Genomic DNA, 19969 nt, shown 5'->3' on the forward strand with positions numbered 1-19969 from the left:
GTCAGTGTGATGGTCGGGCTCAGGAGTATTTGCGTGTTAGCTAATAAACTTATAAGACAAAGATATTGCACTGTCAATTTTTCTATATTCCAACTCACTTATTATTAGGTTCTTTCTCCTGTTGAAAAAACGAGCGTGACAGAGAAATAAATCTCCTTTGGAACCTTGAGAATATGATGCACATGAATATGGGTAAATGTATAGTATGAAGTGCTGTGTGGGTGTTCACGTTGCATATTACGAAACACCATGTGGTTTAAGTCCACTTAACAGCACATTTGCAGCACATAATGCAGCATTATAAAAACTGCTTACCTTTGACCATTACTGGCATGGCATTTTCACTCATTAAGTGTCTTTTTTGCTGACATCAAATACAATCATCTAAGACCTGTTATGTATGAGTTGTTTACAATGTCAAACTGAAATTTTGCATTGATCACAGTTATAACTGCAACTAACAACTACTTATAGTTGGATACTTGTCAACTATTGAAATGATACGTCAACTAATCAGATAATCACTTCATGTCTTCTATTTAGCTAGCACTTTTTAAATCTAAAGCTACTGTGAGGAGATTTTAACCATGAAACAAGGTTAAAAGTAGTAGTGATTTATCTCCATAGGTTACACACACAAACAAGATAATCAGGCATAACATTGATTATCAGTTATTTTGAATGCATGAAACTGCTGTCGCAGGGTAAGCAATAGACAGAGACATACAACTCCATGACACGGTCTTCCATGAGTGAAATCTGTCTTTCTCTTCTAATCTACAAGTGATTCATTTTCTGGAGCTTAATTAGTAATGCACATAAAATCACAAAACCAAACACATCGTATTGTGCAACTTCACTTGACAGTTTTTGACTCTTCAGCTTGGATAGATCACTAAAACAAGCCCCTCGAGCAAAGGCCCAGAGGACCGGGGAACCAGGGGTCCGTAGACAAGGCCCTTCACTTAAAGCCTCTTGGAACATGACTTGGAATATATCAAATATCATATAGTATATCAGAATTCAAAAGTGTTTAAGGCATCAACAAAAATCTGTGTGAAAATAAATATCCATAACTATTAGAAACCTTGTTCAAAACAGCTTATTTTCCAGTTAAGACCATTTCTAAGGACTGTGTGGGCGTGGCAGCCAATGTTTTGATTGACATATGAGTTGCAAAAACCCCGCACACTGTCCAGCGTGCAAATAAAAGTTTAATGGCTAGGTTTTGGTACTAGACCTTCAGTTTGACCGATGAACATCTAGCACCAAAATGTTGGGCAGCGTGTGGGATTCTTGCAACTCAAATTTTGTGAGCTTCTTCTCACTTCTCTCCTCTATCCCTGTAGTAGATGTTCAAAGCCTTTTCTTCATTTTTGATTGACATATGTCAAACAAACCAAACCATGGCAACAGTCACAACACAACATGGAGCAACACAGTGAGTGTGTTCCAAGCCTACATGTTTGAGCGTCTGACTCCCAATCAGAGGACAAAAACACTCCAGCACATGTAAATTATTTGAATGGTCTCTGAGTGCTGGGTTAAAAAATCAAATATAATTTATTGCTTTTATTACTACATAGATTATGTATGATATATGCTGGACTGGCATGGCGGTTGTTATTTATGGTTGGTTTAAAGTTTTATTTTGTAATAAATATGCTAGTTAACCAGCCCATGCTTAACACCAAGTATCAGAAGATTTTCAAAATATTAACTGATAACACTTCAAAAATGGATTTAACTTAAGTTCAAAATGTTTAGATATATATTAGTATCTTTATATGACCATAAATATATTTGTTAAAACGTTTTTGTTGATTTGGGTTACCAGAGGCTTTAAAGCTAGAGAGTTGGGAGAAACAATACAAAAAGACTAAGATGCAAAACAACCACATGTAAACAAATTACTTCATAGCAGAAATAACTCCAAAGAGACATGACGCCACCAAAAGGAGACAGGAAAGAGAATAGGTGTGCTCACTCAAAACTACTCAAAAACTACTCAGTGTTCACCCAAAGTGGACAATGTAATTGAAAAATGTCAGCACTCGCAATTAAGTTGAAAAACTATGCTATGTTGGTAAAACAAAGCATGAACTTAGAGTCCACATATCTGAGCATAAAGTAACATAAGAACCAATGATGTTAAGTCCCCTGTTTCCAGACACTAATACTGCTGGTCATGGTGTTTGCATGCTGAGATTCATGGGGATTGAGTCCGTTGGGCCACTGTCTAGGGGTTGAGAGAGATTCTCCTCCAGAGAGAGGCCCATTGGATCCATCATCAGAGTCCTCCTGAAGGAGTTGTCACCAGGCCAATTGGGATAAATTGGACACACCCACCCGGTTGGTGAGACACTGAAGAAATCCTAGGGCTGAAATGCGTTTGTTTCTTTTCTTTTTGCTGCTGTCAGATTTTTGCGATTAAAAGTTTTTCACCAAAAGGAGACCCACATTGAAAAGGACACATTATACCTGAAGAGATTCAAAACAACTATATACTGTAAATAAACATAACAACAAAATTATGTGAAAAGGACCACACCTGAATTATAAAACCAAATCGTTAGGTGTGGTTCTGCAAAGTGATAAAAAGATACCCAAAGTAGCCACAGGTACTTCATAAGTCACAAAACTTCACAAAAAAGAGAGACAAAAATATCAACAAAGAGACAGAAAAAAGGGAGACACCAAAGGACTTCAGAGTAGCATAAAACAATGAAATCACAAATAAACTAGAGAAAACCAAAGCAACTATAAAGAGACCACTACCACAAGTAATAAAGATTTTAAAAAGGGGCATAAAATGCCAAAAAATGACAACCTCAATCCTGACTCACGTAAGAGAAGAGGTGAGAGTTACAGTTTTTTGCATGGAGTCCCTTTGGGAGTTGTTGCCCTGCTCCACAGGTGCACCTAGGACTGGGCGATAATTTGATAACAATAATTATCGCAATATGATTTTTCTCAATATAAATACAACAAATGTTCGATTAAAATGTGATATATTTAAACCTGTATTTACACCCCCAACCACTGGAAAAGGGAGGGAGAGCTAATGTGTCTAAAACATTAGTTGCCACCCAACATTAGACAGTAGAAGAAGACGACATTGACCAGCCAATTATGTCGCAGGGTTAGAGGTAGGCTGGCTTCAAGACATTGGGAGCGGAATGTAAACACAGCTGAAACCAGCAACAGCGACACTAAAGAATACTCAAAACCTATCAGCTCAAAGCAGAGCCGTTAGTCTGACACTGTGCTGACTCAGTGTTTACTGTTTACTTAATACACTTAATTGAATACACTTTTAGGTTGTGGGTAAATAAATCTGATTATGACAATTATCTCAATCTGAGAAAAATGAGAATCTACAAACTAAAACATCACAAAAATCTCTTACACAGAAGACCTGCTTCCTGTTAGCACCATCAGAAATGATGGATTCAAGAAGCTTATCAGAAAACTAAATCCAGACACAAACTAACAAACCGTTTGTTTGGTTTCTTCAACTTTCACTCAGGAGTAAAAATCTGCATTTAAATAAATATGAAATAATGATTTGATATTTATCGTGATAATTGTAGATATCAACTGATGTGAAAAATGTTAATAACATCTTATTCAATATCGCCCAGCTCTAGTTGCACCTGCATGTTTTTATGCTTGGCTGAAGAGAACTGAGGTAGTTGAGGTGGTGAAGAGAATCTCTCATTTTTTTTAAGTTGCCAACATTTCCCCCTAAATTGTTTAGGATTAGAACCAGCAACTCTGCAGTCAAACGTCCATCTGTCGACACAGCGAGCTGTCTGAGCCTCTGATGTTAAACTTCAAAGTGGTCGGAGCTGCTGTACTCTGAATGCCTTCTTCACTGACTCATTCATTCTGCTGAGACAGGCAATGTAAATAATCCCATATGACAGTTTCAAATGCGCAGTTTTACAAATCATTCTTCCCTCCTTAGCTTCTACCGTGCATGTTGTTGATGGAGGGAGCATCAAAAGGATTGATTGGTGATCATTTCCACATTTTTGTCATAATAAAGAGATAATATTAAGTAATTCCAATGAACTTTTTGTTACCCCACTTCATTATAATTATGATAACTGAATAAATTCTTTCACAAGACAGCAAATTAAAACACAGATTTTTATTTGCTTTACATAGCCCAACATTTGCACACTTCAATCAATGCTGGGCAGAAGCGGGCAGTAAACATTCAGGGTGTTCATCTGACATTCCTCAACAGAATCAAGACACTTAGCAATTACTTAGCTCTCTGGATCCAAATGAATCTTTCATTCAGAGTAAACAAAATCATGGGATCTGACTCAAGAATCTGTCTCTCTCCTTCCTTCCTTCCTTTTTGCACCTCGTCTTGGGCTGCAGCCAGCAGTCTTGGCATGTCTCGCTGAGAGCACATCATCACTGCTTAAGGCAATGAATCTCAAAGACAACATGTTGTACGAACAACCTTGGGTGCGAGCCACACACAACACACACACACGCACACACACACACACACAATACATGAAACCATGTTTTTTCAAAGAACTGTAGAAGGCTTCTGAACGCAGCAATAATTGCAGTGGGTGTAGTGAGCCAACAAAGAAGTGAGCACAGACAACAACAAAACACTACACTTGCCAAACTCTCTATTTGGACTCTGCTACACACACACACACACACACACACACACACACACACACACACACACACACACACACACACACACACACACACACACACACACACACACACACACACACACACACACACATTTCTCAGCTTTAAGAGACTTGTAGGACTTGCAGAGGCGCTAGGACAAGGACATATTCCCTACATGTATTTCAGAGATGTAGATGAATCACAACAGTGTCAACTAAGTGCTGTGTGGTCCTGTGTGCAGCTTCAGGTGCTGGGGATTGCTGCAGCAGGCAACAATCTAATACATCATTTCATATGGAATTCATTTTAAACTGTAGAATGGATTTTCTTTGGCATATGCTACAGCCATAGTCCACAAGACAGTAAACAGAAAAACTCCTAAACCCTTTACTGTTTTTTGAACAGTACACAATGGCCACTTCCAGGTCAATGTTTGAACTCATCAGCTATCGCCTCACAGCAATATGCCTCTGGGAAGGACTGCCAATTCCTGGGTTGTTCCAGTTGTTAGCCGGTAGTTAGTAACAAAAAACTTTCAGCCATGACTTCCAAAAAAAAGCTAAATTCACCCCTTAAGACATGTCTGCAATAAACACACGCTTTTCTTGATTCATTATGAATCCATCTGCCCTGTGACAGTGAGGAAAACTGAAAACCTAGCAGCTCAAAGCAGAGTCATTCATCTATTGCTGTGTTAACTCAGCTTTAACTATTAACTTAAAAAAACTTAATTAAATATTCTTTCAGGATGTGGGTAAAGGAAGAGCACAGAGACAACTTATGCTGTGCATTTCAAACACGTTTGCTGTGCACTGCGACCGTAGTTCAACTGAGCACTGAATAAACGTGATGCATTCACTGCACTGTGGGAAACTATCACACCGCCTGAAACTCTTGGTAAACTTAAAAGGGAGTGCACCTCTCGAACAATACTCTACTATACTGATACACAGTATACAATTTGAAATATCTTTGTTGGAAATTTAAATCAGATTATGCAAATTATCTCAACCTGAGAAAAATCTGAATCTACAAACTAAAACTTCACAAAAATCTCCTCTTACACAAAAGACCAGCTTCCTGTTAGCACCATCAGAAATGATGGATTCAAGAAGCTTATCAGAAAGCTAAATCCAGACACAAACTAACAAACCGTTTGGTTTCTTCAACTTTCACTCAGGAGCAAAAATCTGCCTTTAAATTTAAATGAAGGAATAATTTGAAGTCTATCCTGATAATTATCGATATGATATGAAAACATGTATCATGATAACATCTATTTCATTATCGCCAAGCTCTAGTTTTAACCCCTAACAAATTATTTTAATTCATTTATCTTACGTATTATACTCTAGTTATTGTACTGCACATTATTTGTCTTTTGATAATTCGTCTTCCCCCTAAATGTTACCATTGGTGGGGGGGTGAGGGATTTCCATTAATCATTCATGTGTCATCACTGTGAATTATTATTGTTGTTGTATTGGAAAAATTAATAAATAAACTTTATTTAAAATATTCATTCATAATCATTCAACACTACCTGAGCAGTGTAAACATAACTACAAGTTTAATCAGAGGGTTGTAGATGGCAGTTGCATTAACTAGGGCTATATTATGTTACATAGCAGTCCTAAAATTATGTCACTCTTATTCAAATACATGGGAGGGACAAAATTGCACCTTTTATTATTAGGAACTTTAGTAAGAAGACACAACAAAATCTTAACATTTCACCACTTAATCCTCAAATTATTGTAAACAATCCCTTCATGTCTCTTTGAATGCACTGTCTCCAACCTAGATCTTATTTGTGCAGCCCATCAGAGCACTACACACAGTAATGTGATCTGAGGTGCTTGGTTAAAATTTTTTCTGGTACCGCTCTCTGTAATTGATGCTCCCATCAGTGTAATTCAATCAGAGCTCAAAGTGCTGTATATCAGCACCAAGCACTTCCCCACATAGAAACAGCTAAATGGACAGAAAAGATACACTTGAGACTGCCGATAATTTCATTGTCCGACTGTGTGTGGGTGTCTGTGCGCTTATGAGTGCAAGCGTCTGTGGGTGTCTGGGAAAGAAAAGCAATATAACTCTGTTAAACTGAGATGTGGTGACAGACATCTCAAACTGACAACTCAACACGTCAATACAGGGATGAGGAAGGAAAGAGGATGATATGGCGGACCGAGAGGATTCTGAATCCCTGAGACGGACTGAGGATTGATGTCTGATAGATGTGTGATAGTAGATAATGTATATTATTTTTGTTATTAAATAGAATGAGGACTATTGAATTTCCTATATGTTGTTTGGTCTTTCCTGATTATTACAACAAGTAACAAGTACATGCAAACTCTTTCGAAAAAACAAGGGTTGTGCAGTTCAGTAACAGCCAAATTCCACCGGATCCGTGCCCGGTCTGTCTCCAATTCGTCACAGCACTGGATCTGATAGGTTTCTATTCTAGTCAATCTGTTTACTCCCACTGGATCTGCTCCGTTGCGTTCTGGCTGCGTCTCTGATCTGGCAAACCGGAGCCCTCCAGATCAGAGGCGCAGGGCTTCTATTTTTGCCGAATGCCGGAGCACGGGGTATAATTCTCAACAGAGAAGATGGAGCGGGACAGGAGGTCAGGCACCAAAACAAAATCCAAACATCTGGTTAGTTTTCAGAATAAAACACTGTATTACCATTTTCACTTAACTACAACAACAAACTGTCATGATGAGCAGAGCCAGGCCTGGAGTCATCAGGTCAGAGGTTTTCAGAGGCCAATAAAGACAACATGGATGAGGAGATGAGTCGGATATCTATTAACGCAGTAATTATGGGGGGGAAACCTCAGTCACATGACTCCAGCTGTCCTGCTCTGTGCTTCATTCTGAAAACACAACTGGTGGGTGTTGACGAATGTGAGAGCACGGAGCTGGACCGCAGCGGATCGGAGACAGACCGGACATGGATCTGGTGGGAGTCACAGAACAACCAAAAATTGTGCATATAACTGTTCATATGCAAATCAGATAGAAAAAGGGGTAAAGCCAAAGTATGAGATTGTGGGGGTATTTAAGGGGTTAAAGGAGTAGTGTGTATCGGGGTGGGCAGTGTACAGGCTACAATACTGTCACTGGTGTCATGTTCTGCCACGACACAGATGTTACTGTACCATCGTCACCAATTAAACACGTCTTGGCTTTCGTGGCCAGGATGGAATTTGCGTCTCCATTACAAAGTGTCGATTTGCTTGAAAGTCCAAGGTGATTAAAAGAGGCAGGCTGTGGCTGTGACTCATATTGAAAGGGGCGACTATATATAGGTTGTAACTTGTGATAATCGCAGGCCTATTGTAGCTCAGTTAATTTGATGAGGAACAGATTTGGTTTCTATTCCTCACAAGTAGAGCTGGGCGATATTGAACAAGATGTTATCACAATAAAAATTTTCATATCAGTTGATATCGATAATTATCACGATAAATATAAAATCATTATTTAATTTAAATTTAAAGCTGGGGTTGGTAGTCTCGGAAAACTAGCATGAATTTGAATGTAGCATTTCCTCATGACTTCGTCTAACCCCTCCCCTCCTCCCCTCGCCGCTGACTTGCAACCATATGATCGTGACTGATTCAAAACCGGTCCTCACAGTGACATTATCATAGTGAAAGTTAAAAACACAAACAAACATGGCTGCTGTTAGTACTCACAACTGTCATTCTAGCATTATCCAGTTGTACCGGTGACACGATATCAGGAGAAAAGTTATAACACATGTAATACTGTAACAGCTCTACTGTTTGTTAAACGTGTTCAGTGTAGATGTTCTTAATTCCTACAGTGTTGACAGTCAGTGAAGGCATCAGGAGAGGTGTAGAGTGTGCAAGCGGGAGAGAGGAGAGACAAGAGGAGAAGTTTATCATTCATTCAAACATTGATTGTTGCTTTGTTGGTTGGCGTGATCACGGCCGACAGTGACTGGTTAGTAAAACTAAACGTGTTTACGAATCGGCTCGTCATCCCTACAACGTCCGGAGGGACACAGTACATCTACATTTTCTGTAGGACTTACTAAATGTCATTCATTTTTCTGCTTGTCAGAGCCCCCGTGGTGAGAGCTTTTTAGACTCTGATCCGGACTACAGTCCTGAGCAAAGCACCTCATCGGGTCAGAGGGGACAGGCCCGTGGTAGAGCGAGAGGGGCAGTCAGTAGAGTCAGGGGAAGCAGCGGCAGGAGACGGGGACGAGGAGTACACGCCGGGGAAATGTAAGCGCAGGAGGCGGGCAGAACGGCAGGACGAGATTTGAATGGTTTAAAATTTTGGCACCCAAAAAAACGGTGATTGGTTGGTGTTTTCCCAGGTTTACTCCGGCTGTAGATAGCGGCTTTTCTTCGCTCTTTTTTAAGAACACATTATGTATTGATTGCCATCAGGACATAAAGATCATTTTAACCAGAATAACAAAAAGTGGATCTAAATCTGATTACCAACCCCAGCTTTAAAGGTTAATTTTTGTACCTGAGTGAAAGTTGAAGGCAGTTTGTTAGTTTGTGTCTGGATTTAGTTCTTTGATAAACTTCTTGAATCCTTTATTTTGGACAGTGCTAACAGGAAGCAGGTCTTTTGTGTAAGAGGAGATTTTTGTGAAGTTTTAGTTTGTAAATTATTATTTATTTTCATCATTTGATTTAAATTTACAACAAATCAAATTGTGTTCCATGTTTCAGTTTATAGAGTATTGCTTTGAGTAGTGCACTCCCCTTTAAGGTTACTAAAGGTTGCAGGCAGAGTGATATTGTTTCCAACAGTGCACATTAGCGCCCCCCCTCTTGGTTGGGGGGTGTAACTACAGATTTAAATATATCGAATCTTCACTGAACATTTTTTACATTCTATTGAGAAAAATTATATCAAGATAATTATCGTTATCAAATTATCCCCCAGCCCTACTCACAAGTTCTCTGTTGTTATGTTGTTGAAATACCTATTCTGAAATAGTGAAGTCAGGAAATGGCACGTTTTAGAAGTACAAAAAACACAGTGTGACTATCTCTGTTCCTGGTACAGACATGAGCTGAGTATTTCATCCTGTGCTTGTTTGAGGGGGAGAGTGGGGGCGTAGCGAGTGAAAATGTATTTATGTGCATGGTCCCCTTTCATTTTGTAATACCACACTATAATACTGTTACTGAAAAAAGCAAAAAAATGCTGTGATATGAATTTTGGCTTGTACGGCCCACCCCTACTGCAGGTAAGTTGAAGCCCTTTCATAGTGGAATGAGAAAGGTTGCTCTGGATTCTTCAATTCAGAAGGTCTCTTTTGAACACAGGCACACTACGGCAGTGGCTAAGCACAAGTAACCACCTGAATATGCATGTCATGACAGCATTCAGAGAGGTCTATTCACTCGTTTTTGCTGTTCACATTGACTGACCCTCAGGCCTCCAGGAAATGTTCTGGTGTTCTGGTGTTCCTGATGTACAAAACCTCACGTGGCTATGAGTAAAATTATATGTATGTGTATTGGCAGCATCCAAGGACAAATGTTATCTGGTCGTTTGCTGTACCCATACTGTACTCGTGTTGTACTCTCACTTTAATCTGTCAAACATACTGATCACTGTGAAACTTTGCCAGGGGAACAAGTCAACAAGGGCTCTTTTGGACTGCTTGGAGAAAATCCTTGGCAGTGCTGAGAGGCATTAAAAATAACTTTATAGATACAGTCAGTCTACTGCTGATGGTCTGATTTGCATTAGTAGGTCAACTAGAGGCAACAGTATTAAAGTGGTACTGTTTCACAAGCTTTTACAATTCTCCTTGAAGGTTAAACATTACAATTACAAGAGCAAGTTACATGAATCACAAACTGTGATATATGCACCTACAATCTAAATTATATAATGCATAATGTTGTCATTATGTTATTTAAATTGGACTGACAACGCCAATGAAGTAAAATACCTAACACACCTGCTTCACTATTTACAAAAGATAGGTAACAGCTTTGCTTCAAAGAAGACACCTTTAGCATTTGAGATCTCCACATCTTGTAGCTGGCAACTTCCTGCACCACATTTTCCCCATTTAAACAACTACTCACCAATTTAGGAGTTCCTCTGTGTCACTCTGCAGGTCTCGGTTGAGCTTCTATCTCTAACACAACTCCACTTTTGAAAAAGTTCAGCGGTCTGAGTCATTTTTTTTTTGCTTCTGTGGTTTGTTTTGGTGACATTTTGCCGTTCAATTGTGGGTCCTCTCCCAACAGTGTCACCCAGCGTCTGTGCAGCATAAGCAGACATGCCAGTTTACGTGTTGCAGAGCCTTTTCTGCGTTCCGATTGGCTAATGCACTTCCGGGTTGTTAACTCTTTCCGATCCTTGTTGTCTACACTTACTTTACCCTGTTTCTCTTAATTGAACATCACATAACTGTAGCTATGAACCAACATCATAACCATACATTTAACATAAATGAAATGATTAATAAATAGACTTTTAAAATTGAGTATGAACCAGTGAATAACATTAGGGTTGCCAACTGTCCCATATTAGCTTGGACATCCTGTATATTGGGCTAAATTGGTTTGTTTTTTACGGGACCTCAATTGTCCCATATATTGACTATTAACTCATGTAAATACAGCAGACTGTAAATACAGATCCTAGATCAGATAAAACAGCAGTGGAAGATCATGTGCCAATCACAGGCCCCCTTACGCACATCAGTTGTATACAGTGCAAATGGGCCAAGTCCTGCAAAAACTCTGGCACTGCAAAAGGACATAAGACAGCTTGAGTCATTCAGAACAGCAAAACGTATAGAAAAAGTACATTTGGTGAGTCAAACTCCTCTTTTGCATTTAATTTTTCTTTTGCCTGTTTTTTTTTATGTAAAGAGCCAAATTGTGGTTTCTTTGAGGTTAATTCATATGAGGTTACATAATGATACAGTAAGGATTAAAGGGAATATACACACTTTCTGCATTTCCAGTTGAATCAGAACATGAATGAACACTGAATTCACACATCATGCTCACACCACCATGGCACCGTGCACCTGTCCCTTATTTAGTAGTGAGAAAGTTGGCAATCCTAAATAACATGGAGGTAGAGTAAAAAAAAAAAACTCAGAATATGTACTGGAAGAAGACATCCTATTACAATAGTCACTGCTCTTTTTACTATAACTTGGAGAGTTTGGATTAACAGTTTGAATGTCATTAAATGTTCATACCCCCTAAAAAAATAATAAAAGTAATAGCATCCTCTAAAAGCAGGCCATTTGGACAACAGAGGGAAAACGGGTGAGAGAACAACTTTAATGGAAAGCACCTGCCCTTTTTAAATTTTCAGCCCAAAATATCATGCAGTCTCATTTAAAAAAAACATCTTCTGCAGATAATTACTGTGCTTCTGCACTTAGTGTTGGACTGCTGCAGGTTCTGGTTGAGACATCTCTGTTTGTGATATCTTGGTTATCATAGCTATTATTTCCATGGGTTAATTGCATCTTGCAAATTAACCATTTATAGAAACTGTTAGTAATGGAAAAAGTCACACAATGCAAACTGAAGAACACTTAGAATAAATATCTGCTTAGTTTGGTTAAATATTTTTCAGTAAAATTATTAAAATATTCTAAGGAAACTATCTGCTAACTGCTGAGTAAGTCTATACATGTCAACCTACAGACCTAGTTTAATAAATTACACAAGTACACTAACTCTCCCACTATAGGTCAGTTTTGCTGCATTTCCTTGTTAGAAAAAAGCCTCATCACAACTTCTCAACTTTGGAGCTCTCTATGTTCTTTGAACAGATGTTGACAGAATGACTGTGACTACTGTTGAAAATATATTGAAAACTGATCAAAGTGAAAGATTTTTCAATGTCTGTCTCTAGATTAAATGTAAATTAGCAGACCAGATTTTAAAAGGAAATCTGATCTTGTCATAAGATTCTACACACATTCACCCACATTTATCGCCATGAAGACTTATCCACACATTTTACTGCTGAAATTATGCATAAGGATCACCCACAAAAAATTGGAGTGGAACTGTTTTCATTCCACATCCTTGCATACAGGCTAAATGCCTGCTGCTATTAATTGTAAGGCAGATATTTTTTTATCAAGCATCAATCAACTGCATCAGCATCAAGGTACTTTTAGGCAGAGCTGCACAGTCAAAGTACCAGTGGCTGCACAGTGGTCTTTTACTTATTTTGTTGGGCTTGTTTGAAACTGCATTTTATGATGGCCCTGAAGGGCAAAACACAACAACATTTAAAAACACATGACGACATTTCACAAAACACAACATTTCAGAAAACACAACAACATTTCACAAAACGGAAAGGTAGGTACAACACTTCTTGTTTCTGATTGGACAGAACCCGACAGCTGAACGTAATTTCTGTAACTACGACTCAGCCGAGCCCCTGCAAAAATTTTAAACTGAGTTTAGACCTACAAAAGAGAGCAAATTGAAACAGCCCCCTGGTGTTGAGGATAGGCCTGCTACCTTTCAATCTGATGGTTCTGTATTCAAATCCCACTAAGGGCTTCCAATGTGAGATGGAAATGAAACACTTTCCTTACAATGTCCACGAGCTGTGCTTTTAACCTACTACAAAAAATTGTGAAATAAAAAGACCCAAAGAGGCTAGCAATGCAAAGTTGCCCTGTGGTGTGGTGGACAGGGCTGCTGCCTTTCAATGCATGGGTCCTGGGTTTGAATCCTGGAGGGGACTGTCCATAGAAGATTGAATTTAAACATTTTGGCACACTGTAGTTTAAACATTTCTATTGATCCAAGCACATCCAAGCAGCGTGTGGTGTTGAGGTTAGGTAACATGTTGTTGTGTTTTGTTAAATGTTGTTGTGTTTTGGGAAATTTTGTTTTCTGTAATGTCATTGTGTTTTCTGAAATGTTATTATGTTTTGTCCTTCAGGGCCACTGTAGCTTTTCCTACAATGTCTCTCAACCTTCTTGTGTTCATCACACAGTTCATAATGCACCTGGTTATGATTTTGTATGAAAAGTAAAATGCATTAAAATGAGATCTAACTACAGTGTCGAGAACATCTCCTTGGTAGACGGAGAAATCCTATCACACTATTCACTTCTATGATGTCTGCTCTGGTGTGCCATCAAATGTCCAACACAAAGTTTAACTCTTTTGTGCTCCTCCTGCATGCAAAATTTCCAAACATAGCCACTCCAGAGTGATTGCTGAACAGGCCATTGACTAGGTTTTTTCCCCAGAAAATCTAAGATACAATATTGAGAAACAACCAGTCTTGTCACTGATAATCTCATTTTACTATGTAGGAAGAGGCATCAGTGTGAGACAATGTAAGAACTCCTCATAGTGCATTTGAAAAACGAGGAGTTTTCTGACACGTTGATGATTCATTATTTTCAGCCATTTAAATTTTGGTTAAAACTGGAGATCCAGACAAAATTTCACCCTATTTTCACCCAAATAAAAACATAGAAATCCCAGTTAGTGCTCAATGGTCTGTCTCCTCTCAAGACCCCCTGGCAACATGCAACAGTCATAGTAATTTAAATGTTCCATAAACACAGCATTACAGGAGGCACAGCAAATTAGTCCATGCAAGAACAAAGTTTGAGTAAAGAGTGATAAATATCTTTTATTTACTGTTCAAAGTTTTAGTATAAGACAAATCAGTAACTAAATAGATGTATTTTATTGTGATTACGCTTAACACACTTACATACAAGCACTGATGGAAAAACTCACCAAGCTCAATTCACTCACATTAAATCTTTTCATTCTGCTTTATTGACTCATAAGAGTTTTACATTCAAAACTTCAGCCCAATCAGGGATGTATTTTCTTGTACAAACACAGCTGCATTGCGAACTGGGTGTTCTGTGTAATGTGGAGCTATGTGTGGAGCATTTCTCTGCAAACCCATGATAATGTTCAAGTGATTCTTTCGTCTTTTAGGATTTTCTGATGACAGTTGCAGAGTGGTCAGGATAAGGTGTAGGTTTCTTCTTCCCTGAGAGTTTTCACACAGGATCCATAACTGACTCTACATTTGAAGCAAATCACTCATATTGACCATTTTGAAGAGCTTACTTTCTTTGTCCAATAGCCTGTATCCTCTTCCTTGAGGGCAAATGATCGAATTGATTACCTTTTTTACAGGAAACTTTTAACCCTCCTGTTATGTTCGTTTCTCGGGACTTAGTCAATTTGACCTGGAGCATCTTATATTATCCAAAAGTGTGAAAAACCAAAAAAATCTAAACCAAAAAAACCATCATGGTTCAAAACAATTCACTTGTTTCATACAAAAATAATTTAAAAACTTTTTTAATGTACATTGGGAATACCTAAATATAAATGCAATGGTTTTACATGACATAGACTTTTTTTTTTTTTTTTACTTTTTTTTATAATTATTTTTATGAAGTGAAGCCCAGATAGTTATGCCATATATAGCTGGTTTGGAAGGCATATATTGCCTAAATGGGCAGCGACCTCTGAATCCCACTAGCCTTTCATCCACTTTGACATTAGGGCCTAGGTTATAGAGTGGTAGAAGTTGCTCTCCCACAATCCCAAAGAAACAGTTATTATATGACACTTGTGACCCCTTTTAGCCTCCACTTTGACTGCTGGGTCAAATTGACCCGAACAGTATATATGCAATATAAACCTTCATAGGGGGTTGCAAATATGTGAAATTAACCATTTTCATTTGATGTGTTGATAACACTAATTAAGCCAAGAAGAAGTTTCATACCGAAAAAATACCTTTGAAAGTATACTTTTTTTTTTTGACAGAAACAAAAAAAGTGTTAAGACCAACAAAGTGCAGAAAAGAAGCAGAGACTGATTAGAGTATCATAAAAAAGAGTATTACAGTCAGATTGTTACTAATAACTTGTGACCATCTAAGAGTAAGCTCTTTTGATTTTATGCAGCGTCTCCTGTCTGCAGAAGTTGTCTCCTGTCTGCAGAAGTTGTCTCCTGTCTGAAGAAGTTGTGGCGTATTTTGCAAAAATGATCCCCACCAGCAAGAGATGCTTTCACTGGTGTGTTGTAACACAAATCCTGTCGTTCTTCTGGGCTGATGGATAATGTGCTGCACCTACACAGCCTCCCCAAAAAAACGGAGTAAACAAAGAAAACAGATCATCAATCACAATGTAGAGCCATATTTAAGTAAGTGAGAGCATGCATGTGTGTGTGTGTGTGTGTGTGTGTGTGTGTGTGTGTGTGTGTGTGTGTGTGTGTGTGTGTGTGTGTGTGTTTGTTTTTGTTTAGGACATATAGACAGAGAAGGCTTAGCTGTCCAGGAGTGTGTGACACCAGCTGATCCATATCAACCTCTCATCCCACCCTACACACACACACACACACACGCGCACATACTTATGTCCAAGAAAGGCTCATTTTTCACTGGGTAATTGGCGGCGAGGCACATTGCCCTTGGGATTCGATAATTCATAACCTCCTCCCATCCGATATCGGATAGCGGGTAGAAATGGGCTGAGACAAGGGATGGTGGTGTGTGTGGAGAAGAGAGGAGAGGAGAGGAGTGGAGTGGGGGGGGGGGGGGGAGCATCATTAGAGAGGAGAGGTAATGGCTCTTATTGATTTCGCCCCGCTGGGCCCCCCTCACCATTTCATGTTTAAAACAACACTGATCCTCATTACCCAGGCAGCCGCCACCGCCCTGATAAGAAAGAGAGAGGAAAGAGACGAGGTGAGAGGAAAGGGAAGAGGAAAAGACAGCACTGAGGGGAAAAAAGGAAGAGGAAGCTAAAGAGGAGTTAGAGCAAAGAGAAAAACACAGACAGGAGGTAAAAAAAGAAGACAATCAGGAAAAGGTAAAAGAAAAAAAGTAAGAGCACAGCTTGTGTTTTGCAGTCTTAATGCCTTTCGTTTGAGTGGTATAAGTAATTACCATCACGCTTTAATGCGTGTAATGCAGTATTACTTGTTTAAATCCCTTCCCCTTCCTCCCCCGTCCCCCTGCAGTGTGTAATAAGGCAAAAGAATCGACTGAAACACAGACTGCAAGGATCTGTCTAATAATTCTCTCTGCTATTATCCTCCTTTGCTGCTAACGCACAGCTCCCTCTCTGTGTGATTGGCCACGGGCAAACACTATCATTACTGCAACAGTGGTATAAGCCCAGCTCTAATGTGTGTGTGTCTCTTTCCCCCCCTCCCTCTCTCCTTACTCTCTCCTTGACTCTTTCCAAATTTAAGCTTTTATTGAACCAAGGTAATTTGCCAGCTCAAATTGCTCCAAAGTAACAACTAGGGGATCAGATATTTTATTTATTTACAGGCATGTGTTTACAGGAATTCAAGGACTCATTTCTTTTCGCAGGGTTTGTTTCTCTTTTTCTTTTCTTTATTCAGCCTGGGTCCTGATGCCCATCAATACAGTGTCAGGATGGATGAGACCATGCTTGTTTTATCCAATACAGCCATGTGCAGACAGTGATTAAGGATAAAACCACATAAGCTGGAGTCCTCATCAAATTTTAAGACACAGTCATTTCCTGTCTTTGATACATATCCTGTTAAAGGGGAAAAATGCTTCTGGGCCAAGAATTAACATAGATATGAAGTTTTGCAGTTGCCTAAAGCTAAAATAGCTGAGCAGAGATGTTGGCCTCTTGCTAACGAGTCTCTAAAGCTGTTTCATTTTGTGAGTGCACAATTCCATATTTCCCTTGCTGTAATCGTCACCTTGCAAAAAAGGTGGAAAAGCTGAATAAGATAACAAAATCAAGGCACCATTTTGTAACAAGAATGAAAAGCAAGAATTCATGCATGTTCTGCACTGATATTCAATTAAATTGTTTCCATTGAAAGTAGTTTTATTGATGAAAGAAGAGTCATGAATAGACATGAAGTGAAGGAAGAAGAAAGTTTGTATGATGGATTTTTTTTGTGTGAAATGAAATCTCCATCTCTTGGGATCACATCTCAGTGCTGGGAAAATAACATTGCTAGTGTGCATGCAGAGGCCTCTGGTGCCTAAAGCTCCAAGAAGGTAAATATATATGACAAGCCACCAATGCTCAACAAACCCTCTAACTCAACTCTCCTGTTATCAGTTAGACATAATGTTCTTCTGTTTTCTTACATGGCTGTCAAAAACTTGACTCTGGTTGTCGATCAGAGTCACCACGGTCGATAATCCATAGAAACTTTCTGTTATTTCTTGACAGCACACCATTGCCATGGATACGTCTCTAATCACAGACTCAGGTGGAGCTGTTATCAGTGTTGCCAACTTAGCGATTTGTCGCTATATTTAGCAAGTTTTCAGACCCCTCTTGCGACTCTTTTTCAAAAAAGCGACTAGCGACAAATCTAGCGACTTTTTCTGGTGTTAAATGAATGTAGAAAATGTTATGGGTGAAAAATATTATGTTTTACTTTCATTTGTTGTAGGCTCTTGCTACTTGTTCCCAAAGAATCAAAGACAGACAGTTACTAACAATGGTCATGTAAAACATTCAGGGTTACATTGGAAAAACATTAAGAAGTACCAAGACACATAACGCATACAACCCCACTTTAAAAACACTGAAATATCACTTTAATGTGCACTCTTTAGAGAGAAAAGGTTAAGTTATTGTGTCTGAACATAGCCATGACACAAAACCAAAAATAAAGCATTCTATGACCTGTTCTCCATGGTCGCCATAGTCCTATTAAACATATTTTCCTCAGAAACTGCACACTAAGATATAGTAATGCAACTTTTAAAAAGTGGAAAACAAATAAAAAGCAAAAATTCATTTAACAATATATATATATGAGGCTTTAATGTGACTTACCCCGCTCAACTAGTTACAAACAAGCGTGCCAGACACGGCCCTGGTGGTGAGGCTTTCATCAGTGTGTCTGCCCCCTGGTGGCTGGCTGCAGTATAGGTCAAAAAATCCATCTCCCCCATTCATTTGAATGGGGGAGCAGTCAAACTTTAAAAAATAAATACACGTCTTACGAATGTTTCTCATATCCGTTTGCTGTGGTGATATGTAGTTAGTATTAAACTGTTTTGCGTCCAAGTCCTCTTTTTTTCGGAAAAGTTTCTTTTTCGTTAGTTATTAGAGTTTAAAAAACGGGGTTTTACTTCCGTGTTTCCTTTGATTCACAGCCGCCGTAGAGGGAAACTTCTGAGGACACACAGCGTCTTGTGACGCTACGTTGTAGGGCGGAGCTTATTACAGTGGCTTCACAGGCTCTGGCTGCACAATGTCTGTGCCCAGGAGCGGGATTTTTTGGCTTCAGAACCGTACAACATGAAGAGGCCGAGCAACGTTGTCCATTTTTATTTACAGTCTATGTTTACAAATGTTAGCTAGCATTTATGAAGCTAACATCAACTCTAGCTCACCATTATCGACCTCAAAACATTAAAAATACCTGACAAAGAAAGGTGATGAACACCAATAGAAAAAAATACTTACTGTGAGAAATTAGCCGATTACTGTCAAAAATTGAGCGCAAATCCACAGGAAGTATTTTTCCAATTTGTTGACCACTCCCACAGATCGACCATTACTGACGTGACTGAGGTAAATGACGTTGGTGATGTCAGACGCACGCACTGATGTTAAAATAAAAAATATAAGTCAAGTGAAATCATATTTTTGAAGTGATGCTTACTTAATCTGCAAAAGAGTTCATGTGAATCAAACATTTTCAGTATGTATAACTTATAAAGGCACAAGAAGTCACAGCAACTCAATATTTAAGTTAGTAGAGATTTTCTTCTGTTTTCAAGTTTACCCAACTTACTATAATTAATTATTTTGAACGTTTGGGTTTACAGTGTACTTGAGCATGGCCGTTGCTGTTTATATGCACTGGGCATGCACCAAGATGGCAGGCTACCAGTTTGTTCATGATGAAAAAAGAGACATGAATAGACATGCTGAAGTTAAAGAAAAAGAAAGTTTGCATGATGGAACATTTTTTGTGTAAATTGAAATCTCCTAGAAAGAAACCTTCCTATTCTTCTTCATTATACATCAACACGAGAGGGAATAATTATATCTCACTCAATAGTTTGTAATTTCCCACTTTAAAGAATGCTGTTTTCAATAACTGGTCTCTCAAGAAGACGCTCAATACACATGCACACAATGTTCTTCTATGGTGACAGACTGCACATTATCGGCTCCTATAGACCTGGCATGCTCATGCAGGCATTTTCAAATGTTTCTGCAAGGTTGCGTGGACATAGCCTTAATCAATTTAATAAAAGA

At 38.8% G+C, this 19969-nt stretch overlaps 1 protein-coding gene across 2 annotated transcripts in view; it reads right to left on the bottom strand.

The window, feature by feature from the left end:
* LOC117809300 (MAM domain-containing glycosylphosphatidylinositol anchor protein 1) overlaps positions 1-10947 on the bottom strand; it is a 241093-nt gene extending 230146 nt beyond the window's left edge. For both annotated transcript variants that reach the window (XM_034678869.1, XM_034678880.1), the window contains exon 1: positions 10784-10947. The gene's annotated coding sequence lies outside the window, so the exon portion shown is untranslated. The remainder of the gene's footprint in view (positions 1-10783) is intronic.
* Positions 10948-19969: the final 9022 nt, after the last annotated feature.

This window comes from Notolabrus celidotus, chromosome 3, assembly GCF_009762535.1.
Source record: "Notolabrus celidotus isolate fNotCel1 chromosome 3, fNotCel1.pri, whole genome shotgun sequence".
Lineage (NCBI taxonomy): Eukaryota > Metazoa > Chordata > Actinopteri > Labriformes > Labridae > Notolabrus > Notolabrus celidotus.